Genomic DNA, 10,211 nt, shown 5'->3' on the forward strand with positions numbered 1-10,211 from the left:
AGGAGATAGGACCAGAAGCAAGAACCAGAACAGGGGGAGAGAGAGGGAAACCGGAGAACGAAGTGAGGACAGTAGGAAAGAAGATAAGAGAAAAGGGATGGAAGGAACGCCAAGAAGCAGAAGACGCAGGACATGGCCGAGGAAGCGGAAGGGAAAACCCGAACCGAAAGTAGGAGCAGGAAGAAGGAGAACAAGAGAGAACGAGAAAGCGGATGGGAGAACAGAAAGGACGACAGCGGGCGAAGAAGACAAGGATCGAAGGAACACCAAGGAGAGGCAGGAAGGAAATGGTACCAGAAACAAGAACAAGAACAGGGGGAGAGAGAGGGAAACCGGAGAACGAAGGGACAGAAGGAAAGAAGATAAGATAAATGGGATGGAAGGAACGCCAAGAAGCAGGAGATGCAGGACGTCGACGAGGGAGCGGAAGGGAAAAGCCAAGCCAACAGGAGCGGCGGGGTGGGCGGTGTATTTGGAGTTGCTATGATGCAGACGCTCCCGCCGGCCAACTTGCGCGCCCCGCCCTCTCCCAAACCTCCCCGCCCACTGGCTGTCTTCACCGCTCCGTCCCCGCCTCTTCCCAGCCTTCCCACCCGCCCACTCCCTAATCCTCCCCGCCCACCCTTTCCCCCCTTTCCCCAATCCCCCAGTTTTCGTGTATCCCTGTCCTGGTGGTGGAGATGAGATGGTGGTTATGATGGTGGTGAACAGAAGGGATTTGGTGGTTATTTCATGGGTGAGAGAGAGAGAGGGAGAGAGAGAGAGAGAGAGAGAGAGAGAGAGAGTGAGCGGCTATTTCAACAGGAAGGTCACGAACAACGGGTCCGCTTCTGACTCACTAATTCTTCCTCCTCCTCCTCCTCTTCTTTACGGTACAAAACGAGAGAGAAAAGGAAGGAAAAAAAAAAGTTGACCCACGAGAATACGAAGGGAAAGCGGGGAAGGAGTGTGTGAGGGAGGGAGGGAAGAAAAGAGGGAGGAGGAGGAGGAGGAGGAGGAGGAGGACAAGCTTCGAGATGAGAAAACAGACATTCACCTCCACCTGAGCGAATAACGGAAAAAAAGTCACCCATTGTTATTCCATTAGCCTCTCACTTTCCACACGTCACAACTTACATGGTCGAAACTTGTCTAGCACTGGTATGGACAAAACTGAGATGCTGGGGGCTGAACTAACATAATAAGGGGCTTAAGTGCACTTGGTCTAATAATCATGCCAATTTGCCTGGTCGAAACTTGTCTAGCACGGGTATGGACTAAACTGGTATGGACTAAACTGAGAGGCTGGGGCTAAAGGGGGTCTGATAAGCACGAGAAATGAGTTTGTATGGCTGAACTAATGTATTGAAAGCTTGGAAAAGGTGAAATATAAGTAAACTAAGATTGTAGGGGACTAAAGCAATGTGGGTATTACTGGTATGGACTAAACTGAACATGTGGGGCTGAAGGGGGTCTGATAAGCACGAGAAATGAATTTGTGTGGCTGAACTAATGTATTGAAGAGCTTAAAAGGGTGAAATATAAGTAAACTCAGATGGGGGGGGACTAAAGCAACGTGGGTAGTATTGGTTATGATGAGAATTTTGACAAGAAGACAGAGATGAGGACCATGGCCACAAGCAGCTGTATAGTGTATGCCCCGAACTTTTACCTTTACCCTTCAAGAAAGCCTACTGCCGCTAAGGGTCGCACCACGCAAAAAAAAAAAATAATAATAAAGAGATAAAGATAAAACGTATAAAAAGTTAATTGAGATCCGCCTTTCCCTTGAACTCTAATCTTTGTTGTTAAGTGAATTTACGTTTGCGAATTTCTTTATATATTTTTTTCTTGTATATATCTCGCTTGTAATGTTGAACTCTAAGCTCTCCTGTTAAGTGAATTTACGTTTACGAACTTCTATACATATTTTTTTTCTTGTATATATCTCGCTTGTAATGTACACAGTAATTACCGTAAAGATTTTAATCAAACGTATCAACAAAAGGAACAAAAAAAAGGTTATGGTGTTTCCTTTCTTTCCAAAACGTGAAACTTCCAGGAGGTGAGTACGATAACTATTTTTTCTTCACTATCAACATTTTTCCCTTCCACTCTTGTAGGCGGCAAAAGAGAAGCACAGCAAACCCTTCACGCCTAACTCTTGGTCTTGTTGAGTATAAGGGCAGTATCTTTAAACATTTCGTTGCCTATGTTCACCTATTTGACAAGGCTTTCCTAGGAGTTTGGGGCCTTTCCATGGGTAGTTTTATGACCCTGGTGGTAGTTTGACCCTTCTTCTGTACCGTGAGCTTAAAAACAAATCAAAAGAACCTGAATGATTTCCTTTTTTGGCCCTTGGAACTAGTTGATGTGGAGAAGGAAGCGTTCAACAATACCCCCTTAAGCACTGAGCAACTACCTTTCCATCAGCCCTTCGTCAGTCCCTCATCTCGACCGCGGAGGCACCCAACCAGCACGACACACACTTTTTTGTATGCACACGTGACTCACTCCTGCACAGCCTCCTCTGCACCCCAACCCCGACTCCACAGCGCTGACACACACACACACACACACACACACTCCACTCTCTCCACACACTCTTCCTTCCTCACTCACAACACAACCTCCTTTTAGACTACCTATATACAGTTTATCGAGCAGCATCTACCTCATTGATGGACTTTCTTATTGCTTACAGGACTCCAGAACAACATTTATCGTATTTCCTCTAATCTTTACAGTACTGACACGCTCCCCTCTTTTATCACACTCTTCCACTCAAACGCTCCAACACAGCCACTTCTCAGACTATCAATGTAGTTTTTTTTAGCAGTCTGCACCTCATTACTGTACTTTTTCGTTACCTGTAGGACTCAAAAACATCAAACGTGTTCCCCCACGCCTCTGCCACTCTTACGAACGCTTAATTTCCCTACAGCAGCATCTTCTCCATAGCACAGGCAGACTTCATCACATCCGTCGGCCAGACACACACACAAGCACCCCAGAATCCATGACTCACACCCTCAACACCCGCGGCTCAGCGGCAATCCACCCCGGAACGTTTGCCGGGGTGAGGCGTGTGTGCTAATGAGTGTGCGGTGCCTCGCGAGGTGTCCTGACGTACCCCTCGTCCCCTGAGCCGCCAGTCCAAAGCGGGGCCATAAATCACTCATTGCTCCTGGCGCCACGTGCGGGAGCGAGCTACCGCGAGGCCCCGCCAGCCGGCCAGTCCTCCCGCCCCTCGCCCCTCCCCCGCTACTACTTACCAAGGGAAGGTGGCGGTGGCGCTGCGAGTGGAGTGGCGGCGCGGAGGTGCAGTCTCCAGCAGTACTCCGGCACACGCGACTGTCTCACTGTAACACTCCGGCCCGGGGTGCCCCGAGGCTCTGTGCTGAGCAACATTGTGCTCGTCATCGCACGCAACATTTACCCCGGCCGTGACCGAGCCAAGGCCGCGGCGCCGCAATAGTGCTACACTATAAGGAGAGAGAACACCATTCCCACACCCACGGCCGGGAACACTTTTCCACGAGCACGCTGGCCGCCGCGAGGGCCTCGGGGCGGCGGCACCTGTCGCGATACTGCAGCGTGCGGAGGGGCGCGCCGCCTCACCACTTGCTCATCAGTTACGTCCTGACAGTTTGTCAACACTATCTCGTGACTACATCCGCGAGACGCCCGCCCCGCGCCCTCGCAGGCCCTCACCAGGCCTCGACACACAGCCCCTGCCGCACCTCGCACAAATTTGAACCACGATTCAACTGGTGGTTTGAGAACTTTAGGCAGGAATGTGCGTACGGTGACTGACAGACCTCCACGGCTCAACGGCTGGCCGGTGACTGCGCTCTCCTGCGTGATGACGAACGGCCGCCCCGCCGCCTCCCAACACCTGCGCCCCGAGCACCGCCGCCACCAACTACCTCCAACGTGCTCACCCTCGCCCCCTCCCCCGCCGCCTGTCACCCAAACACACACCACACAGCTGATGGTGTATTGCATCTGTCCGCTGGTCAGTTCCCTCACAGCCGGCGACGCGCGGGACGAGGCGGAGGCTGGGGCCAGATGCAGCCTCCCGAACGTCCAGGTACACGGCGCCAAGCCCCATTACCTTGACAAACTCACCTTTCCATAATATCTACTTGCATTAATCTTACACTCATTTCCGTGACATAGTTTCACGGTAGGATCGCAAAAGTATCATCCATCCATAACTGAAGCCATGCCAGAACAACCGCGAAAGCAATCGATTCCAGCGGGTTTGTTGGGCCCGCGGCGCACCGGAGGGTTGGCAGGCGTGGGAGTTCCAGCGGATTCCCAGTCATCCAGGTTAGCGGTCTATTACGTGAGCGACACAATTACCTGCACGGTAATGCATATTAGCGTCTGCGTATTGCTATTCGCACACGTGAATATAAGAGCTAATTGGGGGATACTTATCTTCATTATCGACAACACTCGCCTGTAACGGAGGAGCGGCACGGAGCGAGTCTTGAGTCTCCCCTGCGCTGTACCGCCGGATAGGCACGTAAAGGCGGGTGTTCAAGGCCCTCCGTACTGTGCCTGCAGGACGGGGCCTTGGCGCGGCCTTGGGGCACCCCGCACAAGGCAGGTTACTCACCGCGTAGCACAAATGGTATACTCACATTCCTAATAAGGCAGCCGTTCGTCACCTGCAGAGGAGCCTAAAGAGGGAGAAGCCAGCTCGTAAAGGGAGACTAATAACGGTGTTCCTCTTCACGCCTTCATTAGGGGTCCTGTCTGTTCTCCAAGGGTCTATGGGGAAGAGACGAGGACCTGCCTCCCTCACCACCAGCCGACCATGGCACATCCTCTCCCACCCTCAAAGACAACAACCTCACACCTTATCCCCTCCTCACCCGCCATAACCTTCAGTCCTTCTGTCCTCCAAGAGCCATGAAAAAAGAGAAGAGCTGCCTGACCACAAGCCGTCCGTTGCCCCTCCCAACCTTAGGAAAACGAGTCTAAAATCAGTATTATCAGACGCTTTCGCCTCTCACATCAACTATTTCCAAAGTCCAAAAAGGAGATTAATGGCGCTCTAATGAGTGTTATTTTAGGGTCATGGTGCAGAAGAAGGGTCAGACTATCACCAGGGTCATAAAACGACCTCTAGAAATGCCCAGAATGCCTACGAAAGCCTTATCAATATGTGTGCTTGGGCGCCGAAATGTTTAAGACTATGACCCCTAACCCTTCCTCGCGCGACACAGCCCCCCACCACAAGCAACGGTTCGTAGTCTCAGCTCTCACCACCCACCTACGCCACCACTTCCAGCAGGCCCTCCTCACCCGTGTCCTTTGCAGGGGTGGAGGCGGCGCCCCTCATGACCTTCACCAGCGGCTCCCACCTAAAGAAGAAACACCTTCGAGCCAGGCGAGTCACGTGGCTGAGCACCTCGCCACCTGGCCGCCCCCTGACGCAAGCGAGGGAAATTCTGGCACTGGACTACTTCACCTCTTGTACTTCTTCTTCTTTTGACCTCTATCGCTTTGCATCGCTTCGTAAGTCCTCCTCTTGATCCTCTCTTCTGCTTATTCACACACTTTGCTTTTGAATGGCGTTGCACTATTTATCTTTCCTCGCTACTGTACACATGCTTCACGCGGAATGCAAGTGCTTCCTCAGGCTGTCTTAACGTCGTACAGCGAAGAGAGGGCATGTATACGGAGGAACTTGTGATGGTTGACCCCTGAGGAATGTGTTGGTCAATGCCTTGGCGTTCGTAGAGATGTTATTTGCGGTCATCTTAATTTTAACGAAAGGGGCATCCGTGGTGTAGTGGTTAGCATGCCTATAGCTACGAATCCGCGGGCCAGGGTTCGGTCTCAGCTAATAGGGTAATCGTCGCGCAGTCCACCCCGCTGATTCGCTTCTTTTTCGCACTGGCACTGACGAAACGGAGACAAGTGCCGATGAAACAAGGAAATATAAGATGCGCCCCCAACATTACCTTTGATAGTTACGGTAAACAGATTAGGTGACGAACAGTTGCCCTAAACGACACCTGCCTCTTAAAAACGATAGAAAAGAAAATTACCGAAAACTAGAGAGGATGGTCGCTGCTGCCGATGACGCGTTTTACGTTGGTATTACAAGACACTCGCTTCTCACATCACCTATTTCTAAAGGTCAAAGACGGGCAGTCGTGTTCTAATGAGTGTTTCTTCAGGTTCACGGTACAGAAGAAGACTCACACTACCACCAGGGTCATAAAACTACCCCTGGAAATGCCCACAACTCCTTCGAAAGCCTTGTCAAATATGTGTTTCTAGGTTCACGGTACAGAAGAAGACTCACACTACCACCAGGGTCATAAAACTACCCCTGGAAATGCCCACAACTCCTTCGAAAGCCTTGTCAAATATGTGTTTTTAGTTCACGGTACAGAAGAAGACTCACACTACCACCAGGGTCATAAAACTACCCCTGGAAATGCCCACAACTCCTTCGAAAGCCTTGTCAAATATGTTTTTTTAGGTTCATGGTACAGAAGAAGACTCACACTACCACCAGGGTCATAAAACTACCCCTGGAAATGCCCACAACTCCTTCGAAAGCCTTGTCAAATATGTGTTCTTGGGCGGCGATATGTCTAGTAATGCGACCCTTATAGTTCTGAGGCAAACATGCATTCTAATTTTCTTCCCTGACTGCACGGAGAAACGCCTACCGTGGATGATGTGGGAACGGAACACCAGCGCCACATAATCATCGTTGCCAGTCTTACTCGAACCGCGGACGAGTGAGTATACGTTAGACTCTTGTTTGAAAGTCCTTGATCTACCTTCCAGAAAATCCCAAAGAACTCAAAAATTCACAACAACCCAAAAACAATGACAATTAAATAAGTAAATCGATGTTGAGTATATTTTTTTTCAACTAACATGTAAAGCAGTATACTTTTAAGCTATTTCTTGTATATATTTTTCTTAAACATCGACAAATTTGTGTATATTCGGTTTCTCTCTCTCTCTCTCTCTCTCTCTCTCTCTCTCTCTCTCTCTCTCTCTCTCTCTCTCTCTCTCTCTCTCTCTCTCTCTCTCTCTCTCTCTCTCTCTCTCTCTCTCTCGCGTATTTCATCTCTTCTTTTTTGTTTCTCTCTCTCTCTCTCTCTCTCTCTCTCTCTCTCTCTCTCTCTCTCGTATACATTTTTTGCTTTCCTGGCTCTCTCACACCCTGGCACGCATTCACCAACGCTCTCTCTCTCTCTCTCTCTCTCTCTCTCTCTCTCTCCATTATCTCTCAGCGCGTTCCTTCTTGCTTTATCTCGCCTTTCCCCGCTGTCTCACGCTTCTTTATTTTGCACTAATGGATTTACATGCCTTAGGACGAGAGAGAGAGAGAGAGAGAGAGAGAGAGAGAGAGAGAGAGAGAGAGAATGTATATATGTCTGTCTTCGTAAAGGGAAAGGTTCATGTACGCTTCCATTTTTCTTTCTTGTATTTTTATCCATCTCATAATATTGAGGCTAACTTGCATCCCTCTTAGCTTCTCTTTTTTTCTGCTCGCTTTTCAAAACTTTAAATCATCCATCTCCTGTTTGCCTTATCCGTTTGCAATCCATTTTCGTTTTATTTTCATATTTTATTTTTGAACATCTTTCTTTCTCTCCATGATTCTTTTTATATATAATTATCTCGACTATGTAATCCTCAAATTTACCCACTCCATCTTTTTTTTCTTTAGTAATCTCTTTAGTAATCCATTTTTTTGTCTTATTTTCCGTCCACTTCTCTTCTACAGTTATCAATTTTTCTCCTCTCTCGTTCACTTCATCTTTTTTTCCTTTCGTAGTCCATTTCTTTTTCGTCCATGTGTTCTTTTCTCTTTAGTAATTTCTTTCTTTCCTTTTTCTCCATATCACGCTTGCTGCTGACCGTGATAATTTCCTCGCTACCACTCCTTCGCCCTGCACAGAGAGTAAATCACACCTAATGGGAGGGACTCGACGCAAACAAACACGAGTAAATGGAAACACGAAAGGTGCGCGCAAATAATTAAGGCTTTCCACACAGTCGTACAAATTGGCTCCTACTGTGGCTATTCTTCTTCATTAATAAGGGTAATTGCCGCGTGTGTGTGTGTGTGTGTGTGTGTGTGTGTGCGTGTGTGTGTGTGCGTGTGTGTGTGTGTGTGTCGAGCTTAGTTACGCAATACTCTACCGCATGATCTTACAGGTTAACATCGAGAACAGGTTTACGAACTTGAATTTAATACTTTTTGTTATTGTTTTCTTTCGATTTCGGGACCTTTATTTCTCACTTCTACAAACTCCTACAAAGCAAACTAACGAAGAAACACAAGGCAACACAACAGCAACACCCTTTCGCATCCTCCCTCGAAAACTCGTACAAAACAAGATCAACACAACACAACACAACTAGCAACCCCCCTCGCAACCCCCTTCAAACCCCTCACTTAGCTACCGACAGACAGAGAAAGAGAGGGAGAGACAGAGGAGCTACGTGTCAAGGGAGAGGAGAGGAGGGAAGGGCACGGCAGCATCAGGAGGGGCCCTAGGGTCTGGCTGGGGCGCTCTTCTGCTTCGAGGCACGACCCTGGGGCTCACGAAGGCTAGGTCGATACCGGCAACAAAGGCGAGGAGGGGGTCACCCTTTACATAATTGACTCTTGAGACTTAAAACAAAAGCTCTTCACCCCTAGACCTCGCCAGACAGGATATCCTCCTCCTCTCCTCTCCTCCGTCTTCTTCTTCCTCCTCCTCCTCCCCGCAGCGTCGCCGTCATAAGTCACCATCTGTCTAAAAAGTTGATGACGAGGAGGAGGAGGAAGAGGAGGAGGAGGGGGAGGATGGAAGAGTTTGTGGGGTGGGGGGACCTCTGTATGTGTGTGTGTGTGTGTGTGTGTGTAATGAAGAACCTGTGTGGAAATATAATACTGATTGTTGAGTTTTCTTTTTGTCTTTCTTTCTCTGTGTCTATTCTTTTGTTCATTGTCTTCGTCGTCGTTGTAACCAGTTTTTTTCTTTCTTTTCTTTTGTTTTGTATTCTTTTTTTTGCGATTCTGCACGTACCTAGCGATGGTGGTATTGCTGTCTGCGGGGATTACTTACATAGTAGTGTAATTTTCTTTTCATGCAACTCTTTTATTCGCCTCGATCCACAAGAAACTAATGTACTCAAACGCTTTTCTTTTCTTTTTCTTTCCTACCGACCTCACCGCTTTCAAAACACGCAAACAAGAAAAAAAACTATTTGTATCCGATTAAAAGTAAAAGGATTAGCTATCATCGTCCCATAGTTATAAATCTTTATGTTGTGAATGTTGAGCAGCAAGATAATGAGAACGAGGCATCATTATCAATATTTTGCACACACAAACATACTGCTTTTCGTCATGACTAGTAATAAGAATACGCATTATAGCAATAAAGGACTACAGCTTCCTCGGTGGATAGGTATGAAGGAAAAGAAAAAGGAAGAGAGAAAAGAGAGGATAGGAAAGAAGAGGAGAGAGAATTAAAAAAAAAACTAAGGTAAGGAGGAAAAGTGTAACAGCGTAATGCAAACATTTTCATTGCTTCGGTTCGAATTGGTATTAACAATCATATAAGGTAAATAATAAATACGAATACCAAAATACGCGGCAACGACAGCTATTGGTTATGCAGCCGCCAGCCAGCCGCCCTTCAGCCACGAGTCTGACAACCACCGCGCGGGGGCAGCACGCGCCAGGGACCCGTGACCATGGGCGCTCTCCCCAACCTGTCATTGTCACCGCTCGTCACCGCCGATACCATGAAAGTTGTCTTGAGTTTAATTACCATGAAGGGGACGACGATTCACTTAGGGAGTATGCACCTAAAACTAATTGCAGCGCTGTCAAGAGTTTACGATACGAGTAGGCCTACGTAGTGCGTATATTATAATACGTCTTGGTATTGTGATCGTCACCTTTGGTTCGGGTATTAAACGATGAGAGGAAATGTTGTTGAAGATAATACGCAGTAATAATATTTCCCGAGAACAAAGCACGGTAATTATGGAGAATGACTACGCGCCTCCACCCTCCACCATTACCCCCATGAGAATAATTCCCTTACTCAACAATCAGTCAGTGGGGGCATATGCCGGGGGGCGCATCGCCTCGCCCACCCTACGACGACAACCCCGGGGGTCACTTCGAGCAAGTCTCCATGCAGGCCCCCTTCCCATCCCAAGTAACTCATGGTAGAATCCAT

The sequence above is a fragment of the Eriocheir sinensis genome, chromosome 13 (genome assembly GCF_024679095.1).
Source record: "Eriocheir sinensis breed Jianghai 21 chromosome 13, ASM2467909v1, whole genome shotgun sequence".
Classification (NCBI taxonomy): Eukaryota; Metazoa; Arthropoda; class Malacostraca; order Decapoda; family Varunidae; genus Eriocheir; species Eriocheir sinensis.